We start from the raw sequence: 18,357 nt of genomic DNA, 5'->3' as shown, positions 1-18,357 counted from the left end.
ACTATTCTTTTAATTTAATGTTAACATTAAGCTCTGTTTCTAATCCGTTACAATCCAGTTACGTTTAAATAATCAAATTAAGTTATTCTTAGTACTTGAAAATAATCTCTGTGGGACGATAACTTGTGAACTCTTAATTCAAAATCCCTTTATTACTTTTTGATAGGTACACTTGCCTACGAACAAGTTTTTGGCACCGTTGTCGGGGATTAGTTTTCAATATCAAAGAAAATTGAGTATTTGTCTGATTTAAACATTTTTATTTTTATTTTGTTTTATGCTCACTCGTTCTAAACCTATTGTAGAACTTGTTTTAATCCAAAAATCAAGAAGACTGCACGTAGGCTAAGGAAGGAGTGTAGAGAAAAGAAAAAGATGACAAAAGAACAACCAATCTTGGAGTACATGACACCCACTACTAAAGGTGATGCCGGGAGCATTGTAGCAACTGACATAGAGGCCAATAATTTTGAATTAAAGCCAGCTTTGATCAATCTAGTCCAGAACTATACACTTTTTTGGGGTGACCTGACGAAGACCCTCACCATCATCTAAAAAAGTTTCTCCAACTCACTTATACCATCAAATACAATGGTGTCACCAAAGATGTTATAAGGCTTCGCCTTTTTCCATTCTTTGTCACAGAAAGGGTGAACGCATGGTTCTCCACACTTCCATCTAATTCCATTATAACGTGAGATGGCCTAACACAGCAATTCTTAGCCAAATATTTCCCACCACGACTCTCTACGAAGCTAATGACAAAGATCTCTAATTTTTAACAATATGAGTCTGAATCTTTGTTCGAGACGTGGGAGTGCTTTAGAGAACTTCTAAGGAGATGTCTGCATCATGGTTTCCCTGCGTGGAAGCAAATGCAGATTTTCTATGCTGGACTCTCATCTTCTAATAAAGCTACAGTCGATGCAGTTGTTGGAGGATCCTTTCTATGCAAGGGGCCAACTGCGGCTCATACATTTATAGAAAAGATAACATCTAGTAATTTTCAATGGCATACAGACTATCATAGAAGAAAAAAGAAGGAAGCCGCTCTAATTTACTAGGCAGAAAATAACGACTCAATAACAAATAAGTTGGAAACTCTGTCAAAGCAAATAAAATTCTTACTAAGGGCAAAAGATCCATCAACAAAACCTCCAGAGACCGAGGAGGCCAACTTCCTGGGCAACAGTTATAATTTGGGAGAGAATAGTCAAGGAGATCAAAATTCAAATGTTTATCGCCTTCCTTATATGAAATCTCAAGGGGTAAGGATAGAAAGGAGAGAGCCCTCAACCTTTCAATTGGAGCAGAGGATTTCAAAGCTTGAGTCCCAGATGGAACAGCAAAGCCTTCAGATAGAGCAACAAGCCCAAACAATGGACAAGAAGTTTTCATAAATAAGCTCTGATACATTCGAGATAAAATCATAACTGGGACAACTTACAATTTATTGACTTAAAGAGCGCTAGGGACATTGCCCTCCCAGCCTGAGTCTATCCCTAAAGAACATGCCAAGGCAATTACATTGAGAAACGGGAAGATGTTGCCTGTAAATGTGCCAAATTCGCAAAGTACCGCTATATGCACGCCCATGCTCCTTTATATGCACTATCACGCTGACGTCGCAAAAATAGAACAAGAAAAGAAAGAAGCACCATCAACAATGTCCAGGCCTCAAGAACTTTAAATCCCTTTTCCGTAAAAGTTGAGAAGTAGTCAGAAGGATCCACAGTTCAACAAATTCCTTAAAATTTTGAAGAAGTTGTAAATCAACATACCTTTTGTGGAGGCCATCTCTCAAATGCCCAAATATGCTAAGTTCCTCAAGGAAATATTAAGCAATAGGGGAGGTTAGAGGAATTCAAAACTGTAAGGCTTAATGAGAAATGCTCTGCAATCCTTTTGAAAAAGCTACCCCCAAAACTTAAAGATCCAGGAAGTTTTACTATTCCTTGTACTATAAATAGCTCTCATTTTGATAAAGTCCTTTGTGATTTAGGGGCTAGCATAAATCTAATGCCTCTCTCTATTTTTAGAAGGTTAGGTATGCAAGAATCCAAACCTACCTCTGTTTCTTTGCAATTAGCAGATAAATCCATCACTTACCCAAGTGGTATAGTAGAAGACGTATTGGTAAAGGTTGACAAATTCATCTTTCCTGTAGATTGCATTGTACTAGACATGGAGGAAGATAATGAGGTCCTCATTATTCTGGGAAGACCATTCTTAGCCACTGGGAACACCATTATAGACGTCTAGCAAGGGAAGCTCACATTGAGGCTAAACGATGAAGAAGTTGTTTTTAAAGTTTTTGATTCTCTTAAACACCATTCTAGTTTTGATTCTTGTAATTTTATTTCTGTAAATGATCCTTTTTTCCTCTTTGTACTCTGTACAATTAATTGATAGGTTGAGGGATGATAATACTCTAGAGAAAATTCTCACACTTGAAAAAGATGCTCTAATAAAAACGGAGGAAGTAATAGATGAACTTTTGGCTTTGGAGAGCGGGAATTGAAGTCGATGGTTGGCGTTTAGGCATTTTGAAAGCTTGAGAGCATGAGATATTCAAATTCTTAAATAATCCATTGAAGAAGCCCCTGAATTAGAGCTCAAACCTCTTCTCTCTAATCTTAAATATGTTTTTCTATCTTCTCTTTCTTCTCTTCCTGTAATAATTTCTTCTAAATTGATGAGAGTGTTGAGGGAGAACAAGGAGGCCTTTGGGTGGAGCATTAATGACATTAACGGTCTTAGCCCTTCCATCTGCACCCAACAGATTCACTTAGAGGAGGAATTCAAACCAAAGGTTCAACCTCAAAGGAGAATTAACCCCAGTCTAAAGGAAGTAGTAAAAAAGGAGGTAATTAAGTTATTAGATGTTGGTGTTATTTTTCCTATTTCTGATAGCCCTTGGGTGAGCCCTGTGTAGGTTGTACCAAAGAAAGGAGGAACCACAGTTATGGAGAATGAGCAACAGTAACTTATTGCCATAAGGAAAGTAACTGGGTGGCGAATGTGCATACATTATAAGAAGCTCAATGAGGCCATCTAGAAAAACCACTTCTCCTTTCCCTTTATTCATCAGATGTTAGAAAAATTAGTGAGGCGTGAATTTTATTGTTGTTTGGATGGTTATTCGGGTTACATGCAAATACTTGTCACATTAAAGGACCAAGAGAAGACTATTTTTACATTCCCTTAAGGTACTTTTGCATATAAACAGATGTCGTTTGGTTTGTGTAATGCCCCCGCGACATTTCAGAGATGCATGATGGCCTTATTTTCTGATTTATTAGAAAATTGTATTGAGATTTTTACGGATGATTTTTCTGTTTACGGCAACACTTTTGATAATTGTTTGCATAGCCTTGATTTGGTTTTACAAAGATGTAAAAAGGCTAATTTGGTTTTAAATTGCGAAAAATGTTAGTTTATGGTTGATAAATGCATTGTTTTGGGACATAAAGTTTCTAGTAGGGGTATAAGAGGTAGACCCTGCTAAGGTAGAGGTTATTGCTAAACTTCTCCCTCCCACATATGTTAAGTCTGTTAGGAGTTTCTTGGGGCATGCGAGGTTTTATAGGAGGTTTATTAAAGAATTTTCAAAAATGGCAAAACCTCTTTCTGATTTATTAGCTAAGGATATAGAGTTTAAGTTTGATGATGCTTGCTTATCTGCTTTTAATACCCTTAAAAGTAAGTTAATTCATACCCCTGTTGTTATCTCTCCTGATTGGTCTTTACCCTTTGAGCTTATGTTTGATGCTAGTGATATAGCTGTTGGAGCAGTTCTGCGCCAGAGGAAGGATAAGATTTTTCAAGCCATTTATTATGCGAGTAGAACTTTGGATGGAGCACATCGAAACTATATCACTACTAAGAAGGAGATGTTAAGTGTGATATTTGCATTTGATAAATTTCGCTCTTATTTGATTATGTCTAAAGTCATTGTTTATACTGACCATTCTGCTCTTAGATATTTGATGGCAAAACAGGATGCTAAGCCAATGTTTATTCGATGGATTCTCTTACTACAAGAGTTTAATGTAGAGATTCAAGATAAAAAGGGAAGTGAGAATTCTGTTGTTGATACTTATCCAAATTAGACCCCTTGGTAATGGAGAGCACCAAGGTAGAAATTAAAAAGACATTCCCTGATGAAAGGATTTTTGTTGTTTCTTGGGCGCCTTGTTATGTGGATATGGTGAACTTTTTGGTTGGTAAAATCATTCCTCATGGACTCTCATCCTCACAAAAGAGAAAATTTTTATCTGATGTTAAACACTATTTGTGGGAAGAGCCTTATTTGTTTAAAGTTTGTGGGGATAATTTGATTAGGCAATGTGTTCTTGAAAGCGAATTTACTGTGGTTCTTGAGCATTGTCACTCTAGAGAGGTGGTAGGCCACTTTGGCCCCACTAAAACTGCTATAAGGTTTTGCAAAGTGGTTTTTATTAGCCTACACTTTTTAAAGATGCTTGTGGTTTTGTTAAATCATATGATAAATATCAGAGGAGTGGTAATATTTCTAGAAGAATATGCCCCTCAATAATATCTTGGTTTGTGAAATATTTGATGTTTGGGGTATTAATTTTATGGGACCTTTTCCTAAGTCTTTTAATAATGAATACATATTGTTTGTTGTTGATTATGTCTCCATGTGAGTGGAAGCGGCTACATTACCAACTAATGATGCTAAGGTGGTTACTAAATTTCTTAAGAAAAATATTTTTTCTCAATTTGGAACCCCTAGGACAATTATCAATGATGGGAGTACTCATTTTTGTAATAAACTTTTTGATAATCTTTTGGAAAAATATGGTGTTACCCACAAGGTCGTTACTCCCTACCATTTGTAACACCTTAAATTTAATTTCCTAAAATAAATGAATTTTGTAAATATGGGAATAATAAAAAATTTCATTCAAATGGTTTTCGAAACATAGTTCAACAAAGTATTTCAAAATAAGGGTGAATTACAATTTGAATCAGTAACTACTACATGACTTAATTAATACATCAAATTTTCAAAATATATTCCTAAGTTCTATAGCAATTTCATCCACCCCTTCACTGAGCCCGGTGTTGATCGTCTTGGTCACCTGAAAAATAAATGTAAAGGTGAGTACTTTACACTATCCAACACACACACAACATAGAGACTTACCTTGCACACCCACATGTATTCTAGCATATTCTACTCAAGTATAAGTAATCACAGGCAACACTTTCAAGCATTTCATTTCAATTCATAACCGATGCACTCATGGCACCAAAACATTTTACACACACGTGCGCTCACTACACGTAGCCATGCTCACTGTGGCACTGTGATCACAAATTCACACCATGGATGGTCGCCGATTATCCCCGCCTCACGGATATCACGTGGGCAGTCACGAGTCGCTCGACAAAGGTGTTGGTCAGAGGCCTAGTTAGGAGAGAGTGCGTGGCCTGTGGTGCACCCATGCTCACTATTGGTGTCACCACCACTCTCTCTTCCCTAAGGTATCCCCATTTTCCACACCTCCAGTGTATCGCTGAACCATTCATAGCATAATTACAATGACATTTAACATGCCCCATTCACACATATTTCAGCCACATACAATATTCATTCACAGCACATGGCACATTGTTCATAGTCATTCACATTACACAGCACATAGACCCACATTCGTTCACAACACACGACATAAGTGCCCATATTCATTCGTGTTACATTCAACGCACAGCATTTCCAATACACACACAATAATTTCAACATAATACTCATCCAACAATCTATTCCATTATACACATTATGTCTCACACAATCCTTTCAACCATTCATATTATTTAGCATCATCAAGATCATACCCCAAGCATTATCCATCAAAATACACAAGTTCACACATCCTATCTCAATCACATTACAAATATTTAAACTGATTCTCAAGCAAATAAGATATGGTAGAGTCTCCCCTTACTTTGAATTGATGACCCACACACAAATGAACGATGAAAAAGACTCCCCCACACAAATTTTGACCTAAATACATGAGAGAAACCTGTGAGAACCAAGGGAAACTGAGGAAATAGAGAATGAAGATGAGAAACTGAAACTTTAACCATTAAAACTCACCTCCAAGTATTCCCAACACAAATCCAACCTTCAATTTAGCTCATGAACGGCTTTGGTGGCAATTTAATAGGTGAAATAGGGTTTTGGGTTGAGAGAATCGAAGAGATTTTGCAGAGAGAAATGGGAAATGAATTTCCCAAACCCTAACCCCTTCAAATACCCATTTGATCACGACACTCTCGCTACAGCGATGCCCTTTGTCGCTACAGCGAAAATCGCAGAAGAAACTGCACTCTGATTTCTACAGAATCTCGTGACAGCGAGGCCCTCTCGCTACAGCAAGACTGTACCAAGAAATGCACTCAAAACTGTCTCTCTGTCACTACAATGAGAGGACTCTCACTACAGCGAGAATACCCTGCAGCAGCATCCACAGTTAGCTTGTACACACACACACACACACACACACACACACACACACATATATATATATATATATATATATATATATATATATATTCAATCTATTCCAGTCCAGTCATAATTCACATTCACATATTCATACATGGCCCTCATGTCAATCAACACACCCCATAGGGCACTCCACACATATATATACATATATAATAATAATTAATAATATTACAAAATTCGAGGCCTTGCAACCATCCCCAAACTAGTAGAGTAGTTGAGGTATTTAATAGGGAGTTGAAAAAGATTTTGGAGTGCACAGTTAATAGTTCTAGAAAAGATTGGTCTTTAAAATTAGATGATGCGCTTTGGGCTTATTGTACTGCTTTTAAAACTCCTATTGAGATGTCCCTTTATCGTTTGGTTTTTGGAAAAGCTTGTCACTTACCTGTTAAATTAGAACACAAGGCCTATTGGGCCTTGAAGTTCCTTAATTTTGATTTGCAGCCTGCAGGTGAGAAAAGACTATTGGAGCTGAATGAACTCGATGAGATGTGCCTTACGACATACGAGAATGCCAAGCTGTATAAGGAGCTTACCAAAAAGTGGCACGACAAGCATATTCTACATCGTGAGTTCCATGAAGGAGAAAAAGTGTTGATCTACAACTCACGACTGCGACTATTCCCGAGAAAATTAAAGTCTAGGTGGACTGGCCTTTATACGGTACTCAAGGTCCTCCCTTATGGGGTCTTAGAAGTTTTTAAAACTAGGTGAGAGACATTTCAAGTCAATGGTCAGAGGATCAAGCTATACACAGATAGAGTGACCTCTACACAATAGGCTATGTTCTTACAATAGACTAACAGGATGTCAGGCTCGTGACGTAAAACAAGCGCTCACAGGAGGCAGCCTGTATTTTATTTTTCACTTTTATTTATTTATTGTGTTCTTATTTTTCAGAATGGGGTGACTTTTTTGTGCAATTTATCTCACATTCAGGGAGTCTTTTTCTCTTTTTTTCTCTTGTCTTTATCCTTACTTCTTCTTATTTTTTTCCTCTTTAAACATTGAGGACAGTGTTATGCTTTAAGTATAAGGGAGTTCCATTATTACTTGTCTAATTACTTGCTCTCAAGTAATTTCCTGTGCCTTTATTCTAAGGAAATTTTGAAAATTTTATCGCAAGGAACCCAATTTTTTTGAAAATAATAAGAACATGATTAAGTAATTTCAATTGAGTTTTTGGAGTCATTAAAAAATAAATAAATAATTGAGATCTCTAGCTTTTTGCTCTATATTAAACTTTAACCCACATATGTTAGTTTTGAGCCTTGAAGAGAATTTTATCCTAATTTAATTGTATCCCTTTCCTCGTTGCTTTGTGTGATTGTCCCCTTGAGATTTATGCTCTAGAACTTGACTTCTAACCAATTTGAGGCTACTTCTTTTGATTGCATGTTTTAAATATGATTGAAGCATATTAGCATTATTGTTTTCTTGGCCTTCATCATGTTTAAGAAAGATATACAACTAGTTGCCCACTTTAAACTTTATTAATTTTTTCTGGTCCTTTATATTAAAATTATGAAATATTTCGTTGACCTTGGGTTTGTAACTAGAGCAAGTTGTTGGATTGTTAGAAAAATTCTTCTCTATATCTCTTATGTGAAAGAAAGAAAAAATGAAAAAGAAAGTGTGTGTAAGTTGCAAAAGAAAAAAATAGTAAAAAAAAAAAAAACAGTTACATTTGAATGAAAGAAAAGAGAAACAAAGAAAGTGAAAATATAAAAATCATTACTCCAAGAGCTTCATTTATAAACCTAGGGGTTATTCTTGATTGTTTTAATTAAGTTAACCCCTTGTTTATCCTTTTCCTTAGTTTTATCTCATCTTAATTATTATAATCTTTTGGCCACATTTTAACCTATAAAAGAGCTCATGATTTTTAATTGCATTCAATTGACTTAGTGGAGAGTTGATTTATCGTCAAGCCTATGGTAGTATATTTCTTCTTAAAAGGACTAAGCATTCTCTATTTTTGCCTTTATACACTAAAAGAGAGAGAGAGGAGAGTAGAGTATCATAGTTTGATAATCGAGCAAGAAGATAGAGAATATAAAATTTTAAATGCCTTTTGATTACTTGAACTCAATGATATTACTCTTGTGTTTTTTGTATCCCTATTGTTTTGGGTTTCTTATTTTGATGATATGTTTCAAATTGTTCCTTTATTCTTTAGCCAGGACTTTTGCTTGAGGACAAGCAAATTTCAAATATGAGGATGTTGATAAGTTCATATTTTGATATATTTTATAACTTATATTTATACACTTACATCTTAGTGTATATATATATATATATATATAGGATGTTGATAAGTTCATATTTTGATATATTTTATGACTTATATTTATACACTTACATCTTATTATATATATATATATATATATATATATATATATACACTAATTATGTTATTAATTGTTGCAGTTTAGCTGGAAGTGTTATTAGTGCATTATGGAGATATTTTGGAGAAAAATTAGATACTTTTAGTCCTTGCTATGCTATGCGAATCTGAGTTTGAATTTTGAATTTAAAATTTAAACTTAGATAAAGATTTGGAGCAGTTTTTAGTTAAGATTCTGATTATGGATAAAATCAATTTGAAAAGATAGAGCTTAACTGACTAGAAACTCTGGTCACAACCTTTATAAAGAGCCCTTATGCTCCACATTTGAGACACTTTGACTTCTCTACATACATTCTTCCTCTTCTTAGTTCTAACCAGACTCATCTTTGGGAGTCATTGAAGACTATTGACAAGGATGATTGAGCACCCTTTGGAGATCGAGAACTCTCTTCGTCTTTTACCTTTCTGGATTTCTTTTGTTTGAGTTTTTATTTGTTGTTATGGGTTTATTTATCATATTCTTCGTAGTTTATTTTGTTATGAGTAACTAAACTCATAGCTAGGGCTATGGTGGATCCTACTGCAAACTTTGTGTGATTTTTACTTTAATGTTGATATTGATTTTCCTTTAATGTTTGGTTCTTATTCTATTAGATTATATTGTGTATGTTAAGCTTTGATCATCCTTAGCATCCCATAGTTAGTTGCATTGTAGGTGATCCTACTACATGTAATTAACGAAATTATAGGATAAAATGAGAGAAGGAGTTAGGTTAATCACACTTAAATAATTTATTAAAAACTAGAATAATTTATTAAAAACTTAAAAATGTAAATATTTTTACACTACTTTGTATGAAGATATTGTTTTATTGATAAAAACATTTTCAATTAATTAGAAAGTAATATTTATATTTTAATAATTTCATTTTCATTAAAAAATTTATTTTTTCATTAATCAATATAATGAAAAATATGAAAAGAAAATAATTAAAAATAAATGGTATCTAAATTAATAATTGAATGCAAAAAGAAATTTAAATTCTGACTATAGTAACTAAGATGTAGATATCATTTCATTGATAAATAAATATTTTATAAAAATTGAAATATATTTTATTAATATTATCTTATTAATATGTTATTTCTAATAATTGTTATGTTCTTTTTAGTGTGTGCTAAAATATCAAATATTATATATTATATAATTTTTATATACCTATTATTAATTTAATTATGTGTTGTTCTATACTCTTGTCTTTGCTATAAGATTAAGGGTGAATTGACAACTTTCTTAGTCTGAACTTATGTATTTTTCTCATTGTACTTATTCTTTAATAATATTGTTACTTACTAGAAAAACATATTATGTTATGTATAGCTAAGAATAATCAACATAATCTAGATTCCAAAATTTATTAAATTCTTATTATATATAATTTTAATTTATTTAACATTAAATATTGTAATTATTTTGTGTTCCAGTTAAGGAAACACGGGTCTTCAAGTCTCTCCTTTGATGTGCTGACGTTTCTCCAACCACTGCTGACGTGGGAGGGTACCTGCAAAAGGCACTCTGATGCTTTTGATGTGCTGACGTTTCTCCAACCGCTGCTGACGTGGGAGGGTACCTGCAAAAGGCACTCCGATGCTGAAGTCAAGATTCGGTTCTGAGCAATAAATGTTATTTAATAATGAGAAGTCAACCCCTTTACCTGCACTTCTTACCTTCCTTTTATAGGCATTGCAAATGGGCTAATGGGTCTGCTGAGTCAGCCTTGACTTTTGGCCCTTTTGTTGATTTAAATAATATTTTAATTATTACTCTTAATTAGGTTAATTACCTTTTAATCCTGACGAAGGGTATCCAGCCTATTATGCTGAATAGGTACTCGGTTTCCTTTTCCTATAAGTAGGACTGAGTTGACCTTTATCCAGTACATTTTGAAAAGTTAAATAGATGTAACAATAAAAATATACAAATTTGAAAGATTTTTAATATAAATCCTTGGACTCGTATCCCTTTCTTATTGCTGAGCTATGGAAAATTTTTGGAAGTATTCAACTTATTATTTCTAGAAATATTTAATTAATTTGGATAAAGTGTAATTCTTTGATTATATATATTTAGAGTTGTAAGCATCACTTTTCAGTTGTAGTCAATGACAATAGAAAATTACTCAGATAGATAAAGTTTATTAGGGTCAGAAGTTGAATTATTTTATTATTATTTTGATAAGGCTCTCTCTTTTTTAGAATCATTTTTAAGATTAGATGCTTTAGAGACTTTGTGACCTAAAATGTTAATCTAGGAGTTTGATTGTTTTTGAATTTTTAAGTCCTATTTAATAATTTAAAAAAGTTAAAAACAGCTAAATAAAATAAAAAAAATTTAATAAAAATTTCAATTATATATAAATTTCCTTAATTATACATAGGCATCTCAATTATACTTTTTTTTCTAATTCCAACACAATGGTGCCTACTTAACCCTCTAAAATTCTGTTAAATATATGAGTATTTTTAACTTTAACAACAAAGGATTAAAATGATTAAATATAAAAAATATTTAAAATCACTAATTAATTAACTATAATATTTAATAATTATCTTTAGAAACTATTTAAAGATTTTAAACACATTTAATAAAAGACTAAATATTTATTAATTAACTAATATGTTTTAGATAGTCATTATTATAAGCTATGTGGATAGAAGGCAAGTCACGTGTAAGTCTTGATTTTTTTGTTATTTTAATTCTTTTGAGATATTTCTTTTAACATACTAGTTAGTAATCCTTATAATGTATTTATATTTTATTTTAATATAATTATATATAAATAATTTATTTAAAGAATTAATTTTTAAAAAATGTATTTTAATAAGCCAATTAATTTTATAAAAATTGAAAGTTGACAAGTTTGTTAAAATGTAAAGTAAATATAGCCAATTATTATATATATGTTAAGGAAAAAAAATAACAAGCAGAATACATTCTCATTTAAGTGAGACGCTTTAGGATTTTCTTTGTGTTCCTTCTTCTCGCACATTTCTTGTGCCGCTCTCTGCTATGGTTTCCCTCAAACCCAACCTGGCCTCCTCCTCATTAGCGCTATAGCGCCTTGATCAACGACGATTCTGGAGGATTTTGCCTTGAAACCTGTAATACATGTTTGGAGCAGCGAATGGATCGCCAAGAATGGGAGAAGCGATCTAAGGAAGAGACCTATCTCATGTGTCACGACCCCTTTTTGTAAAGGATCAATGACATTCTGCATTACCGCTCCTAATTCAAATTCATTTATGAGATATTACATGCATAGAACAGGAAATATAATTTTTCAGAAATTGAACTTCAACATTCCAATCAACGAAATAACAAAGCCCCGAGGGCATTTTCATATAATCCAAAAAATTACATAAGCATATATATTTACAACAATTACTCTGCAAAAAGCTCAAAATATAAGTATTTGAATAATAATTACATTTCTTGAAAATTGTAGCAAAACAGTCTAGACCTATCACTAAACCTAGACTAACAAAACAATTAAACCTACAATTTTCCCTAAAAAATGTGTCGACTCTGACTCCAGCTTGAGAAGTAGCTACAGAACCTGTCACATCTGCTCCTGTACTACAGTACGACCATTGTAAAACACACATATAGACATAAACAGAATGCAAGGGTGATCTTATGAAATAACATTCATAGTCATAAAAGTAGAATATGAAAATAAATGTTTATACAGCATATTCTTTCAATATTTTTCAACACTTAACACAACTATGCAGCCCATCTAATGTAAAATGCAATAGTTCATTTCCAACTGGTTTCACAACCCTAGTAATCCAGAAAGAGCCTGCGATTCTCCAGTCTGGGAGCAACCCATCTCGGTACCTGGATCCAGATATACAGCACAATATAGCTCAACATGTTATCTAATCGATACATGCCTATCCTACCTAGATATGCAATTAGGTTCTAGAATAATGAATATCAGCATGATAATTCAGCTAAGCCACAATTATGTATTTAACAATTCAGCAATATACATACATACATATATATATATAGCGATAGTCAGCATTTATAACTTTTTATTAAAGCATCTTATTAGCACTCATCTATTCATTTTGGCACACAGGATTCACAGTATATGTTGAATATTCCACAATCTTTATTAAATATTTTAGCCTACATGTCTCAGCACAACAATCCAACATTCATAATCAATTACATAGATACTTGGTGTTCTACCTTAGGGTTTGTCCCTACATCAACTCATCCTTAACTAAAACAAAATTATAAATATAAATATCTCAGCATCTAGTAAATAGATGAGGCCAGCTTAGGTAAGTTCTCTTTACCTGGAATGAGATTTCTTAAATCGCAAATTTTGTGAGTTCCAATGAGAGGATAAAGCTCAAGGTCCTCAAATCTCCCTATTATTATCAAATATAAAGCTCTTAAGAAGTGAAATCAAGGAAAGTTCCAAAAATTCACCTAGATCCGCAACATCTAGTGAATATACGAGGCCAGCTCAGGTAAGTTGCCCTTACCTGGAACGAGATTTCTTATATTGCAACTTTCGTGAATTCTAAAGAGAAGATAAAGCTCAAGGTCCTCATATCTCCTTATTATTATGAAATATAAAGCTCTTGATTTCTCTTCGAAGAGAAATCAAGGAAAGTCCTAAAAATTCACCTAGATTCGCACCAAGTAAATGTTCTTAATTGGATCAAGAAGAAATCCGACTTTGGGAAGGTTATCTTTGAGGGAAAAAGGTGGGAGAACAGAGAGAAAGTGAGGGGGATCATTGGTTTGGTGAGAAATGAAAGTTTTCAGCTCAAAACCCCCTTAAATATCCCTCAACTTGCGATCTTCTCGCTATAGCGAGCATCTCTCGCTACGACAAGATATACCAGATAGTGGAACATTTTTGTTGTCTGTCATTTACGCTGCAGCAAAATTTTTTTCGCTGTAGTGAAAATCTTATCACTACAACTAGAGAGCTCTAGAAGGCCATATTCTGGACGACTCATTCTCGCAACAGCGAGATATCCTACAGTTCAACATCAATCAAAATTCTCCAACTCACACAACATGCATCAAGTTTTTACTCAGCAACCATACAACTTATACATACATGAATTCAAGCCATCTTACACCATAACTAACATACCACATCACATTAAAAACAAAGAGATGTCATAGTTAAATGAATACATTGTTAACTCTAAAAGAAAATAAGTATACACCTAACACAGGCCTGACATCATGGATAGGACCACCAAGGAGGTCAAGTTGACATCATGATCTCTAGAAAGGACGCTTGACATAGACATGTATAGAGAAAGTGAGGATGAAGTCATGGAAACTTAGGTGTTTTCTGACCCCCCAATATTTTTGGTAAGGTTTTGTATAAAGATATGGTGTTATCTGTTCAAAATCTAGATCTAACCCTAAAGGATGAAGATATTGTAAAATCTATTTTAGAATATTTTAATATTAACTCTAAAATTGATGAACAAGATTTACTTGAAAATGATTTTCCTCTATGTCTTGACCATAAAGTCCCCTTTGAGGACTATAAGCAATGGTGCTCTCCATGGAAATATACTTCGATAGTTAAACTGTTAGGAAAATCTTTAAGTTTTAATTAATTTTTTAAATACATGGTCACATTTAGGGTCAGAATAGCACCTTAAAAATTTTAAATCTTAATAACAATTTCTTTTTAGTGAAATTTGATGACATTGAGGATTACAAACATGCTTTATTTAAGGGTCTTGACTAATCATAGACTATTATCTTCTCGTTCAACGTTGAAGGCCTCTATTTAGGCCTAAAGACTATACTATTAGGATACTAGCTGCTTAAGTGTGCATCCCAAATCTCCCCTTAGAATTGACTCCAATGCTTCTTTCCTATCTAGAGGTAGGTTTGCTAGGATTTGTATAAAACTTGACCTTAGGAGAAAACTGATTCCCTTTTTCAATGTCTTGGGCCAAAAATTTTAAGTTAAATATGAAGGCTTACACCTTATATGCTTCCACTATTGGAATTATAGCCATAGGCAAGAATTTTGTCTTGACCCCTACCTACCTACTATAGAGCTTAATTCTAGTCCTATGATTTTAGAAGAAAATGGAGACAAGGATCCCATATCCCAATAGGAACCATATAGGGTAGATAACCAAGGGCCTCATGAAAGTAATCTTGGTGAAGAGTAGGGTCTTTTTAGACCCTGGATGCTAGTTAAAAGACCAATTAGGAAAAAAGTAGGGTCTCAACACCCAAGTTTAAATACAATACAGAATGATATGAATAAGGAACCGTTGTTAGAAACTAGCTCTAGATTTGATATTTTGTGTAACCTAGACCTAAACTCTGAATAGGAAACAAAGGCATGTCTTGAGGGACGCTTTAGGATATCCAAATAGGAATGGAGAGGAATGTAACCCTAATAAGAAAAGAGTAACTAAGAATAACAAGGATTAGGGTAATCTTTAAAGGAAAATCCTCAAAGCAAACCTAAGTACAAAACTGATTACAATAATAAGGAAGAGGAGGGGACTAGCCAGAATAGGATGGTAAATAAGGAAAACACTGAGACTATCATTCAAAACTAGAAAGACCAAAACCATAATGAAATTTTTTTCATTATGCATAGGATGAATAAAGAAATAAATAATAACCTGTCTGGTAGTAGATCCATCCAAGATCTACTTAGAATGAACATTCATAAGTCTTAGAAATTCCAAGACTCTAAAGTTGCCAACCCAACTGACAAGCCCCCTAACCAAGCCCCCTAATGGAGTTGGATACCTCTGCTAAAAATATTAGTCCCTCTGTGACCTGTGAACTCTCTATCCAGACCTCATCCCAACATCCTAGAGATGCTAATAAATACTCCTCTCTCTGATTTTTATGAATTGTCTTTTTTGAAATTGTACGGAAGCTAGAAGTAGATCTTTTATAGACTAGTCAATGACCTTATTGTAACATCTTAAATTTTTAAATTTTAAAAATTGCTTATTCCATTTATACAAACTTAGCATAATATATAAAATTTTCATATATGGCAAATATTGTAAGTATAGATAGATAAAATATCTATTTTATGAATGAGGTTGTTTACTAAGTTTGCCAATCTGAGAAATATTAAGTAAATAGCAGTGAACATAAGTCATAATTAACCGAAATAGATTTTTACAAATATTAGTACAAGACCTGTATTTATACATATTTTATACAGTACTTTACAAACTATTTGTTAAAACAGGTGGAACTCCAAATACTATTTACATTACCAAAATAATTACATTAAAAAAGCAATTTAAGTCCTAGAGCAGCCCCAAAATACATCTAACACTGAGAACTCGATGCTAGTCATTCCCATGCCAACTCTTAATCTCTGCTAAATCCTCATAGTCAAGATCATAATTTGATCCGAGGTATAGATCTCCTGAGTTGGCCATAACCTCAACCCCTATGACTCGTTCCCCAGTAACTTGGGTTAGCCTTCTAAGATGATTATGGTCGTGGTATCTAAATAGATATATGAAGGCTACTGGAGTTTTAACAATACCTCTATAGATATAAATACATAAAGTATGGTGTATTCTACTCATAGAAAAATAAAAAAGGGTGCTATAAAATAGATCCATTTCTAACATGATAAAGTCCTAGGTGCATCATCGACACGGATAGCAAACTTAAAATAACATATCCTCTGATACTCGTTAAATACATAATTAAGCATAACACTATTTTAAAGACTAACATTACAACATAATCATAATCATGGAACAAAAGATAACATGATAACATCAATTTCAACAACAATATATTACGTACATATATATTCCATCACAAGTCATTATATTCCCCTTTTCATATACACACTCCCAATGCACTGTAATCACAGATATTTGATGCCTTCAGCAGTTCTTTAGGTCTTACACAACTAGGTAAATAGTCACTGGTTAGCCTATGCATACGGATACAACGTATACAATAACAGGCTCCTTAGCAAAGGTATAGTTAAGAGTCTAGTTAGGAAACGAGTGTGAGGTCATGCAACGCATTTGCTCTTAGAAAGAGTACACATGCGCAAATGTCGCTCACCACCCTATGTTTTTCCCAGATTTCCCATCGTCTTCGAAGTCTATATCCCTAGTATATCTCTATTACTATTTACACTAGATCCATTCAGCTTTTTACACTTATCCCATACTCCCTTTCGTACTAAACTCATCACTCAAGTATAAAAGATTGTGCTTAGTAAAGCACTTTTGGACTAAGTTCCAGACAAGTATACTACTCAAACATATCATTAACACCCAAAATCAACCAAATATACTTTCACAACAATCCAATGTCAATCAATCATAAAAATCATACAAGAACACATATTATGCTTAAAATCACGAAATAGAGCCCTTCTTACTTTGAATGAAGTTTTGAAAAAGGGTTTGTGAAGGGTTTTGGTGAAAGAAATAAGTTTTGCCTAGTTATCACAAAAGAGAACATTTTAAGAAGGGGAACACAGAAAACAACTAAAAAGAGACAACAAAGCTCTAAGAACTTACTTGGAGTTGATTGGTTGAGTTCCCAAGCTCGGATTCGAAGAAGAGTTGAGATTTTGGGGAGATTTTTTTGAGAAGAGAGGGTTAGAGGTCGAGAGAACAAGGGAGAGCTCGAAACTTGGATTGTAATATAAGTTTTCTAACTTGAAAACCTTTAAATACCCCTTGACTCGCGATATTCTCGCTACAATGTGCCATCTCTCACTACAACAAGCCCTTCTCTCGTTGTAGCAAAAAAACTAGATAAAATTTTACTTTGTTGTTTTTCATTCTAGTTATAGCGAGAGAATCCTTACTACAACGAGAGAGCGTTAGAGAGCCTAATTTTGGATGTCTTTGTCTCGCTACAGTGAGATATCCTGCAGCTTATACCATTTCTCTCTCCAAAACTCAATTAATTTCATACATACAATCAACATTCAATACTATAATAGTAATATAAAAACAAGGATGTTACACTTATAACTATATATAATCTTGATTTTATTGTCCTTTTTGAATCTAGGGTAAGCTCTAAGGATGCTAAGCATATTATTAATAGAATTAATTTTAATTAATAAGAAATAGTGGATGCAATTGGTTATTATGGTGGCATTTAGTGCCTTTGGAATAATAATTTAATATATGCCTCTTTGGTTGCTAAATCTAAGCTTTTTATCCAGTTTAACATTAAAACCCTGGTCATGAGGATTGAATTTTATTCTTTGTGTATATTAGTCCCCAAGAGTATCTTAGAACTAGATGCTGGAAGGAACTTATAGTGTTTAGTTCCTCTTTTAGTTGCCCTTAGAGTTTGGTTGGTGATTTTTACTCCATTCTTTTTAATTCTGAGAAAATTGGGGGAGACCTACTAATCTTGGAACCTTAA

The 18,357-nt window shown here is 33.5% G+C and overlaps 1 non-coding gene across 1 annotated transcript; it reads right to left on the bottom strand.

The window, feature by feature from the left end:
* Window positions 1–752: 752 nt before the first annotated feature.
* On the bottom strand, window positions 753–859 carry LOC113851691. Its single transcript, XR_003502262.1, has one exon. It is a non-coding gene; the product is annotated as a small nucleolar RNA R71 (small nucleolar RNA).
* Window positions 860–18,357: the final 17,498 nt, after the last annotated feature.

This window comes from Abrus precatorius, unplaced genomic scaffold (genome assembly GCF_003935025.1).
Source record: "Abrus precatorius isolate BTA unplaced genomic scaffold, Abrus_2018 Scaffold9, whole genome shotgun sequence".
Taxonomy (NCBI): Eukaryota; Viridiplantae; Streptophyta; class Magnoliopsida; order Fabales; family Fabaceae; genus Abrus; species Abrus precatorius.
The sequence above is the reverse complement of the archived record's forward strand: the minus strand, read 5'-3'. Positions and strand labels throughout refer to the sequence as shown.